The sequence below is a fragment of the Choloepus didactylus genome, chromosome 9 (assembly GCF_015220235.1).
Source record: "Choloepus didactylus isolate mChoDid1 chromosome 9, mChoDid1.pri, whole genome shotgun sequence".
Classification (NCBI taxonomy): domain Eukaryota; kingdom Metazoa; phylum Chordata; class Mammalia; order Pilosa; family Megalonychidae; genus Choloepus; species Choloepus didactylus.
The window spans coordinates 55,804,613-55,815,598 of record NC_051315.1 but is presented as its reverse complement, the minus strand read 5'-3'; the positions used below and the strand labels follow the sequence as shown (position 1 = coordinate 55,815,598).

At 36.6% G+C, this 10,986-nt stretch overlaps 1 pseudogene; it reads right to left on the bottom strand.

Moving 5' to 3' along the window:
• Positions 1 to 4,309: 4,309 nt before the first annotated feature.
• LOC119543737 lies at positions 4,310 to 5,968 on the bottom strand (annotated as a pseudogene).
• Between the last annotated feature and the right edge of the window lie 5,018 nt (positions 5,969 to 10,986).

The window sequence follows — 10,986 nt, the reverse complement described above, 5'->3', positions numbered from 1 at the left end:
TACTTGCTTTGAGTTAATTCATAGACGTTTGGAGACAATGGAGTGGTGTCTCTGTGTGCATTTCAGTATCAACCAGTTCGTTGTTTCTTAGTTGAGGGTACTGATAGCATAGAGGATCTGAGGGAGCAGTGGACAGCATGAGACAAGATCATTTTAGAACACTGGGAATGTCTTAGATGGTCAGGACTGTATGAAAAAAACTTTTTAACCAGAGGGAAGTATGAGGGCATTAGGTATTCAGGGATCAGGAGAGAAGAGTCCCCTGTGTTGGAAGAAGAAAGCCAAAGGGACAATGTGAGGGTAGTAACCCACATGCTGTATGCCAGAGGACTGCACGAGACTTTTCCCAGGCATATGACCCACACTAGGTTCAATTTTAATCTGCCAAGAAGAAAGAAAAATAAACAGAAGGATGGGTACATTTGAGAATGTTTCAATGCAATCACTCATTACCATTCATCTCTGTTTCCACCCCAACACTGTCTCTGTTTAAACGCATCACATATTTCCAGAATATCGGGAAACAGCAACAGAAGCTGTTAGAGCAGGATGTAATTAAAAGGTATTTGTACCAGATGCCCCCACCCGCACCCCTCAGATCTTTCAGGTTGATTGATAACTGCCAGTATCTTCTTATTTGTCTGTGATTTTTATTCCTAAAACTGCAAATATCAAGGAATTAACACTCTACTCCCTTCTTTCTACCCTCCCCCCTCCCCAATCAATGACTCCCTCATCCTTGGGTGAGATCATTTTGAGACAAGTATTTTGCCCATTTCCCATAATTCTCCCATGGGTTTAAGCTCCAATAACCCCAAATAGGGTACACTTTTTTTGACTGCCCTCTCTTCCACACTGCCACTTTTCCACCAGAGTTACCTACATGTGCCAAACAAGTTATTTTTCGCTCTAATCCCTATTTCAAGATCTGTTCCAAGACAGGATTCAAACAGTGAGCAAGAAAGAAATTATAGTGTTACTAACATGGGGTGGGGGGGAGGTTAGGGTAATCTTTTTGTTTTGTTTTGTTAAGATCCACTTATTAGGGAAACTACTTCAGGAAACATGAGCCCTGAGGCTTTAGTTGGATTTAACAGACATTTAAGGAGCAGTTACTATATGGTAGCCATTATTCGAAGTTCTTTAGCATGTTATTTTCATCCTACATTCTAATTACAGTCAAATTTTGTAAACAGCTGTGATTTTCATCCATTCAATTCATATTTGTTTCTCTAGGCTCAAAAGTCAGGGGATAAATCATACCTCTAAAACAGCAAAAACAGTATTTTTTATTATGCCCAAACTATTGGGCAGACTTCCAAGCTTCTCATTTATCATGTGGAATCTATCATTTTGCACCCCTCTCTATCCTAGCTTTGCTTCCTGAACATGTGCTGTCCAGGCTACTGATGCCTGTGAAGCCACTTGAAGGTGCCTTATTTCTGCTACCAGTCATCAGTAATGCTTTTGACTGCAAGTGACATAATACTTGGCCAACAGCAGCTAAAACAATAAAGACAATGGATTATCTCATATAACAAGAAGTCTGGAAGCCAACGATTCCAGTATTGGTGTAGTAGCTCAATGCCATTATCAAGGGCCCAGATGTTTGTTTTTTTAAAAGAATCAATTAATTTTTAATTGTGATAAAATATATGTAACATAAAAATCATTTTAACCATTTTAAGAGGACAATCTTTGACAATAAGTACACTGGCAATACTGTGTAACTTTCACCATGATGTATTTCCTGCCTATTTTTATTATCCCAACCAAAACTCATACTCATTTAGAAATAACTCCCCATTCCCCCCTTCTCCCATCCCTGGTAACCACTATTCTACTTTGTCTCTATGAATTTCTTTATTCTAAATATTTAATGTAAATTCATACAAAATTTGTCCTTTGGTGCCTGGTTTATTTCTCTGAGCACAATGTCTTCAAGGTTCATCCATGTTCATCCACGTTCCAGCACTCATTTTCCCTGCATGTTATTAATGTGGTGTATTGCATTTATTGATTTTCTTACACTGAACCATCCTTGCATTCTGGAATAAATTCCACTTGGTCATGGTGTATAATCTTTTTAATATATTGTTGGATTCAGTTTGCCAGTATTTTCTTGAGGATTTTTGCATCTATATATAGGGGATATTGTTTCACAATTTTCTTTTCTAGTGCTGTCTTTATCTGGCTTTGGTATCAGCATGATTCTGGCTCCATAGAATGAGTTAGGAAGTATTCCCTTCTCTCCTATATTTATAAGAGTTTGAGGATTGGTGTTAAATGTTCTTTGAATATTTGGTAGAATTCAGCAGTGAAACCATTTGGTCCTGAACTATCTTTGTTGGAAAGCTTTATTTAGGCCTGTTTAAATTTTCTATTTTTTATTGTGTCAGATTAGGTAATTTGAATGTTTCTAGGAATCTGTCCATTTCATCTAGGTTTTCTAATTTGTTAGCATATAGTTGTTCATGCCCTACCCTCTTATAATCTTTTTTATTTCTGTAAGGTCAGTAGTAATGTCCCCACTTTCATTCTTGATTTTACTTATTTGTTCCTCTTTTTGTCAGTCTGGGTCAAAGTCTGTTGATTTTATTGAACTTTTCAAAAACCCCAATTTTTTTTTCTCTATTTTTTTTTTAATTCTCTATTTCCTTTTTTTTTAGGATGTATTTTGATATTTAATTTACAAGTTTAAATAACTTGGGCTTTCAAATTCATTTTGCAGACCACATTTCTCTACTTTTTTTAATGTACATGATTATGTTCTGTTTATTTTTTATATTCTCTGTCAGATTCATTGTCCTTTCTTGGTGTTCAAAATGGAAAAACTATATGTTTGAGCACAATCTAGTTGCTCACTAAAAGTGACATTGTATAATGCTTGGTCCTATTTATGAACTTAAGTTAAACACATGCAAACACATAAAATTACATTTATGAACTGAATATATTTGTTTCTTTTGGAAAGACTTCAGTTGTCTGAAATAATATTTAAATGTTTGGACTTAAAGAAATTCAAGAATTACTCATCATATGATACCAGGTGGGGAAGGAAGACAATGGGAAAAATGCAGGTGAAGTTAATATAATGTGATAACTTTAAACTAGGGGGGTAGAGTACACAATTCAAGTTATGAAATCATTAACATAACAACTAAGAATATAGTTCAAGTTAACCTATCCAACAAATGTTCATCAGGTATATAAGCTAAGGTAAATGAGGTTGGATATGGAACAGAAAGCTCCCAAAACATTCCTTACGTTCACAGGGCTTCTTTATTCTGCTAAAGGTGCTTCACAGTTAGTGTGCTCATAGAGTTTTTTTTTCTTTATCATTTCATCCAACAATTGATGAGGCAGAAAGTACCACTGAGAACCCTGCCACAGTCACTGCTTTCCAACAGTTTCTCCCAAATATGAGGTCTCTAGCACCTTGTGAGGGCAAGGGCTTTCCCACAGTCATTGTGTTTCCACCCACTATGACCTCACTCTGATCTATGATGCTCACTGATGACAGTGTCTATCTTCCCAGAAAAGGCTTTCCCATCTCAGCATTCATACTGATTGATTTCTCATCTAGAAATTTCTGCTCAAGGCTTTTCCACCTTTAATGAGCATCTTGTTCTTTCTGTGGCAAGTTGGTAACCAATTGGATTGCTGGTAGCAAGGGTGAGGCCTCCAAGGGGTTCCTTGAGGGAAGTTTCTCTAGCCCCACAAGGTCTGATTGCAGGTATAGCTTCAGTGACAGTCATAATGAGAAGTTTAAGAGTTTATAACTTATAGAACCTCAAGCTAGACAAGACGGCCAGGGAGAGGCAGAGAGTAATCCTCTCTCCCAGGATTTTTATCGCATGCTTGAGGATGCATTCTTCTCTATTTAAAGCAGCTTGCGGTGAGGTGCCTTACTTTTGTGAGGTTATTTCCTATTTCAAATGGCTTTGGCAGCAAGGGTGTTGACCAACCACCTGGCCTCCTGGGAGGGGCTGCCTATGTGTCCTGGCTAGGAGTAGGCAGCAAATAACTGAGTCTGTTTACCCCCAAGACAATGTGCCAGGGCTTTCCACATTATTGGACATAAAAATAAGATGTAATTGATCACTGAATGCACTATAACATGCATAAGGTTTCTGTCCTGGGCAAACTGGTAGCTCTTGAGGGAGCACATATGGCAACAGGCTGTTGTATATTACTAAGGTATTGCCATGCTCACTGCATTCAGAAGGTTTCTTCCCTGTGCAGATTCTCTAATATTTCCTGAGGTTGCACATCTGGCAAGAGGTTGTCCCAAAAGGACTGTTTCCATTTATAGTAGCTGACTGATGTTTAATGATGTCTGAGGGGTCACAGAAGTCATTTGCACAAGCGCCACATTAATACGGTTTTTCTTGTGTTAACAGGGTTTCAGTTGTATGTAATGAGCTGTCATTCTCTGCAGAAGGATTTTCAAACTTGACTGAATCTACATGTTTCTCTACTGTGTGTATTCTTTTATGTTTAGTAAGGCAAGACTTGGAGGTAAAAGCTTTCCCACACTCAATGTATTCATAGGGTCTCTCTCCTGTATGAGTTCTTTGATGTACAATGAGCTGTTGCTTTCTGATGAAGGCTTTCCCACAGTCACTGCATTCATAGGGTTTCTCTCCTGTGTGAATTCTCTGATGTGTAATGAGATTTGTCTTCTGTGAACAGAACATTCCACATTCACTACATTCAAAAGGAGTTCTTCCTGTGTGAAATCTCTGACGTGTTTTGAGGCAAGCCTTCTGGCTGAAGGCTTTACCACACTCAGTGCATCCATAGGGTTTCTCTCCAGTATGGGTTTGTTGATGTACAGTCAGATAGCACTTCTGAAAGAAGCCTTTTCCACAATCACTGCATATATAGGATTTCTCTCCTGTGTGAATGTTCTTATGTACAGTGAGCTGTGATTTTCCGAGAAGCCTTTCCCACATTCTATGCATCCATAGGGTTTTCCTCCTTTTTCATTTGTCTGATGTATAATTAAGTCTGCCTTCCTGCAGAAGGCTTTGCCACATCCAGTACATTTATATGGCTTCTCTCCTGTATGAGTTCTCTGGTGTTCAGTTAGTTTGAACTTTCCAGAGAATGCTTTTGCACAGAAACTGCATATGTGGAGTTTTTTTCCTGTATGAGATTTCTGATGTTCTGTAAGTTGAAATTTCCTGAGGAAGGTTTTCCCACATTCACTGCATCCATAAGGTTTTTCTCCTGTGTGAATTCTCTGAGGTTCAGTAAGCTTCCACTTCTTGGAGGTTTTCCCACATATACTGCATCCATGGGGTTTCTCTCTGGTATGAATTCTCTTATGTTGAGTGAGCTGAAACTTCTTGATGAATGCTTTCCCACATTCAATACATTTACGGGTTTTCTCTTTTTTGTGAGTTTTCTGATGGTTAGGGAGTTGTGACTTAGTGCTTATTGGTTTTCTACTTTCACAGAATTTATTTTCAGCATGAGTTTGCTCCTGACTAGCATGGAGAAAGGATTTCCCATTTCCATTAAACTCACAGCTTCTGTTAATTACATAGCTTCTGTTCTGATTGACTAAACATAAATATGATTTCAATGTTATTCCATATAAAATAAACATACTGTGATTTGGACTTAAAGGAAAATGACTTTTGCTATGATGAACAATATTTCCAAATGCATTACATTCATAGCATTGTTCCTTTCTCTTCAGTATTCTTTGATTTTGTGAATGCCCTGACAGATCATCAATGATCTCAATTTCCAGATAGGTTTGACTGCGGATTTCATCTACTATCCATGGTTGTTCTCCTTGTTCCCACCTGAGGAACACATCTGATTTTCTAGCTTGATACCCCAGTGATACCAGGTAGCTATAGTTCTCCAACATCATGTCCGAGTACAGGTCCTTCTGAACAGGGCCCAGTAACTACCACTCCTCCCAGGTGAAATCCACAGCCACATCTTCCAATGTCAGCAATTTCCATGTGAAAAAATGGCCAAAAGCGGATATATTTCATTTATGCCTGCTCTAATCTTTACTATTTTCTTCCTTCTACTAACTTTTGGTTTAGTTTGCTCTTTCTGCTTTAGTTTCTTCAGGTATGAAGTTAGGTTATTGATTTGTGATCTTCTTTTTTTAATGCAGGCCTTTAAAGGTATAAATTTTCCTCTGAGCACTGACTTCACTGCCTCCCATAGGTTTTGGTATGTTGCATTTTCGTCTGAAAATATTTCCTAATTTCCCTTGTGATTTCTTCTTTGATCCATTGGTTATTTAACAGTTTTTTAAAATTTCCAAATATTTGTGAATTTGCCAATTTTTCTTCTGTTATTTGTGTCTGGTTTAATTCCATTGTGGTTTAAAAGATATTTTTTTTTATTTCAATATTTTTAAATTTACTAAGATTTGCTTTGTGGCCTAACATATGGACTCTGCTGGAAAATGTTGCATGTACACGAGAAGAATGTATATTCTGTTGTTGTTCAGTTGAGTGTCCTGTATATGTTCATTAGGTCTAATAGATTAATAGTGTTGTTCAAGTTCTCTATTTCCCTATCAATTTTTTGCTTAGATGTTTAATCAACTATTTAAAGCAGTGTATTGAACTGTCCAACAATTATTGTAGAACTATCTGTTTCTCCCTTCAATTCTGTCATTTTTTGCTCATATATTTTGGGGCTTTCTTGTGAGGTACATGTATGTTTCATCAATATATAATATTCTTCTTTGTTCCTTGCAGTCTTTTTTGACTTAAAGACTATTTTGTCTGACAATACTATAGAAACTCTAACTCTCTTTTGATTATTGTTTGCATAGCATATATTTTTTCTACCATTTTATTTTCAACCTCTTTGTGTCAGTGAGCCTAAAGTGAGTCTCTAGTAGACAGCATATGGATGAATTTTGCTTTATCATACAATCTGCCAAAGTCTGCCTTTTAATAGTGGAGATTAGTCCAATGACATTTAAGGTAATAACTGAGAAGAATTTACTTTTTTCATTTAGCTATTTGTCTGCTATGTGTCCTCTATGATTTTGCCTTCAATTATTCCATTACAGCCATTTTTTATATTTAGTTGCTTTTTTGTAGTGTACCATTTTGATTCCTTTCTTTTCTCTATATTTTTTAGTTATTTTCTTAGTGGTTACCTTTATAATTACAATGAACATCTTCAACAAATAACAAACTAGCTTGAATAGTACCATCCTGGTTTCAGTAGTATACAACTCTCTACTCCTATGTATCTCTGTCCTTCCCCTTTTATATTTTTATTGTCTCAGATTATATCTTTATACATTGTATACTTGTATACTCATTAACATGGATTTTAAAATGTTATTTTATGCATTTGCTTTTTAAATCATATGGGGGGGAGCTGTTACAAACCAAAAGTACAATAATGCAAGGTTATATATTTACCTATCTATTTATCTCTACCAATGTATTTTGTTACTTCTTATGGCTCCAAGTTGCTGTCTAGTGTCTTTTTATTTCAGCCTGAAAGACTCCCTTCAGCATTTCTGGCAGGGCAGGTATTCTGGTAATGAACTCTTTCTGCTTTTATTTATCTGTACATGTCAGAATTTCTCCTTCATTTGTGAAAGATAAGTTTTCCAGGTATAGAATTCTTAGTGGACAGGTTTTTTTTTAAGGATTTTAAATATCCCAGCCCACTGTTTTCTGGCCTCCATGCTTTCTGATGAGAATTATTCTTTTAATCTTATTAGAGATCCCTTGTATGTGAAAGTCCCATCTCTCTTGCTGCTTTTAAAATCCTCTCTGTCTTTGGATTTTGACATTTTCACTATACTATGTCTCAGTGTAGAGCTCTTAAGAGTCTATCCTGCTAGGATTTTAAGATTTTTGGATGTGTACATTCATGCCTTTCTTCAGATTGGGGAATTTTTCTGCCATTATTTCTCAAATACTTTTTCTGCCCTTTTCTTTCTCTCTTAAATCTTTCTAGGACTCCAATGATGTATATATCAATATATTTGATGGTATCCCTCATGTCCCTCAGGCTCTGTTCATTTTTCTTCATTATTTTTGCCTTCTGCTCCTCAAACTGGATAATTTCAATTGCTTTATTTTCAATTTCACTTATTCTTTCTTCAACCTGTTCAAATCTGCTGTTGAATCCATCTACTGAGTTTTCCATTTCAATTACTGTACTCTGCAGTTCCGAAATTTGTTTGATTCTGTTTGCTAATTCCCATCTCTTTGTTTTATTCAGACAGCATTTTCCTAATTTCCTTTAGTTGTTTGTATATGGATTCATTTAGCACATTGAACATACTTAAGATGGTTGATTTAAAGGCACTGATTAAGAGTTTCAATGTATACTTCCTCAGGGATGATTTCTGAGTTTCAATGTATGAGCCTCCTCAGGGATGATTTCTGACAAATTCTTTTTTGCCTTTGAATTGGAAACACTTTCCAGTTTCCTGGTGTGTTTTCCAATTTTTTGTTGAGAACTGAACATTCTGAATATTACACTGTCATAACTCTGGAAATATAGTTCTCTGACTCCTCTGGGATTGCTAATTTTGTTGTTGTTATTGCTGATGATTGTAGCCATGAATTTGAGACTTTTCCAAACTATTCTGCTCCCAAATGGAGAACAGAGACAAAATAAAAAGATTAGGTACTGCTTCTTTAAGACCCTCTGCCACTTTTGCCTGAGGGGTGATGGAATAATGTCTGCCCTCAGAGCTGGCATCCAGTGATCTGAAGTAGCTGATCTGAAGCAGGGATCAGATATCAGATAACACCCCTTTGGATTATGGAGGAGTAAAGTCTTTATAGCTCACCTTGGTACCAACAAATTGCAACAAGAGCCAGGGCTGCAGTCAGCATGGCCACCTACCATGCAGTTGGGGGTTGGAGGATGATAGTGTCTGCATGGAGGGTGAAATTCATTGATAGTTACTGCATTTAACTAGCCTCTTCCTCCAGCTCTTCCTGGATGCTGTATAGTGTTCCACTAGACTCTAGAGTTTCAAAATAGCTGATTCAAACTGTTTCTGCCAGTTCAATAGTTATTTTGGTTGAAGAACTGATTCCTGGAGCTTCCTATTCCATCATTTTCCCACAATCCATCTCCACTCAGTTTTTTGTTTGTTTGTTTTTTCTGCTTTGTCAAACTCTTGGTGTTGAAAATGTGGCCTTTCATAGTCACAAAATGGGTGCTAGAATGCTAGAAGTAGTTCAGAAAGGAGGGAGACACTCAGACAACAAGGAGAATCTCCTTGTTCATTAGGGTGAAAAATCTTTCTCATAAGTCCAATCAGAATTCTCTTTATATCACATAATCTACAACTTGATCACTTGGCCACTTCTAACTATTTACTGGCAAAAGAATACTAATTGACTTAGTCAAACCTTGGTTTATCCCCCTTGTCTTTACATAGTCCCAATAAAAATACATAGGCACACATGGGATGTTTTGGATTTTCTTTTTTCTTTTTCTTTTTTTGCAGTAATGAAAATGTTCTAAAATTGATCGTGGTGATGAATGCACAACTGTGTGGTGATGCTGTGAGCCACTGATTGTATACTTTGGAAGGACTGTATGGTGTGTGAATTTATCACAATAAAACTGCATTATATATATAGATATATATATAGGCATTCTGTTGATAAATATAAAGAGGGGATGACTGCTGAATGAAATCAACAGTGTCTGCTATACTGCATTGCCTATTGATAGCCACTGAGGTGGTGTCCTGCAGAAACCCTACACCATGTTCTTGGTTGAAATGAGAACTCCTCTCCCTTAATTTTTGGATTGCACTTCTTTTATGGATATTAAGGCCATGCTTCCTGTGTTTCTAATGTCTTACAGATTTTTTTAAACATCTTTTATGTGCAATCACCTTTTCTTACTGCATAAAGAGTAGTTCATGTGATAGGTCAGAGGATTCAAGAATATTAAGTTTTGTGTTTAGGAACTGCCTTGCTATCAGAACTGAGACATGTTACCACACAAAGTTCATATGCCTGATTACTTCTACACATGGGATGAGTTCCTTATCAAGACCTTCCTCAGCACCATAAGCAATGGACACTTGGCCCCATTTTCTCCAAAGAAATATCTAAATTCTAATGTGAGTACAACTGAGACTCCATATGAGACCCTAATATATAGGCACCCACTGAGTTTCCACTCTTGTTTTTATTAAGGGTCTGTCTCTTGTTTTGCAAGATTTCAAACCTACTCATGTAAGTTAGTCTCTGATCAGAGTTTGTGAAGGTAAGAGCAAGTTGAAAAGAGCAAAACATTTCTGTCTCTGCTCTCCTGGTATCAATTATCTTCAATTTTTCCTAATATCTATGTTATTTTTTAAGTAAAACATAGAAAAAATAAGATAAAAAACAATTTAAAGGCTAAGTTTTCCAAGTAACCAAATCCAGCCTTTAAGCTTAGGGAAGCATACTTTATCCTCTGCACTGATAATATAATATTCAAGTGCAAGTTCTTCTTATAATTTATATTTGTTTTTGTCCTAGATTCATCATAATTGGACAGATAAAAGTGAAAACTGCATGACCTTTTTTCTTTTTAATGATCTGAAGGTGACTAAAAGGTCCATCTTACAAATGGTCTTGGTTAATTCTAAAAATCTCTGATGGCCCAGTTTTGCTCTCCATGAGTTGATGCTGTCTGCAGAATTCTTGTCTTCTTATTGCATACTCTCTCCCTGGACAATTGCATTACTCTCAGGACTTCAGAGCCATGCTAACTTTGAGTACTAACTTTGAGTACTAACAAGGCATCTTTACTTATCCTGTACGTGCCTTCCTTGTACTATTCATACCTGTGCCAGTTTGGATGTATTATGTCCCCCAAAACACCATGTTCTTTAATGTAATCTTATGGGGGCAGATGTATTAGTGTTGATTAGGTTGGAATCTTTGGATTAAGTTGTTTGCATGGAGATATGACCCACTCAACTGTGGGTAATATCTTTGATTAGATTATTTC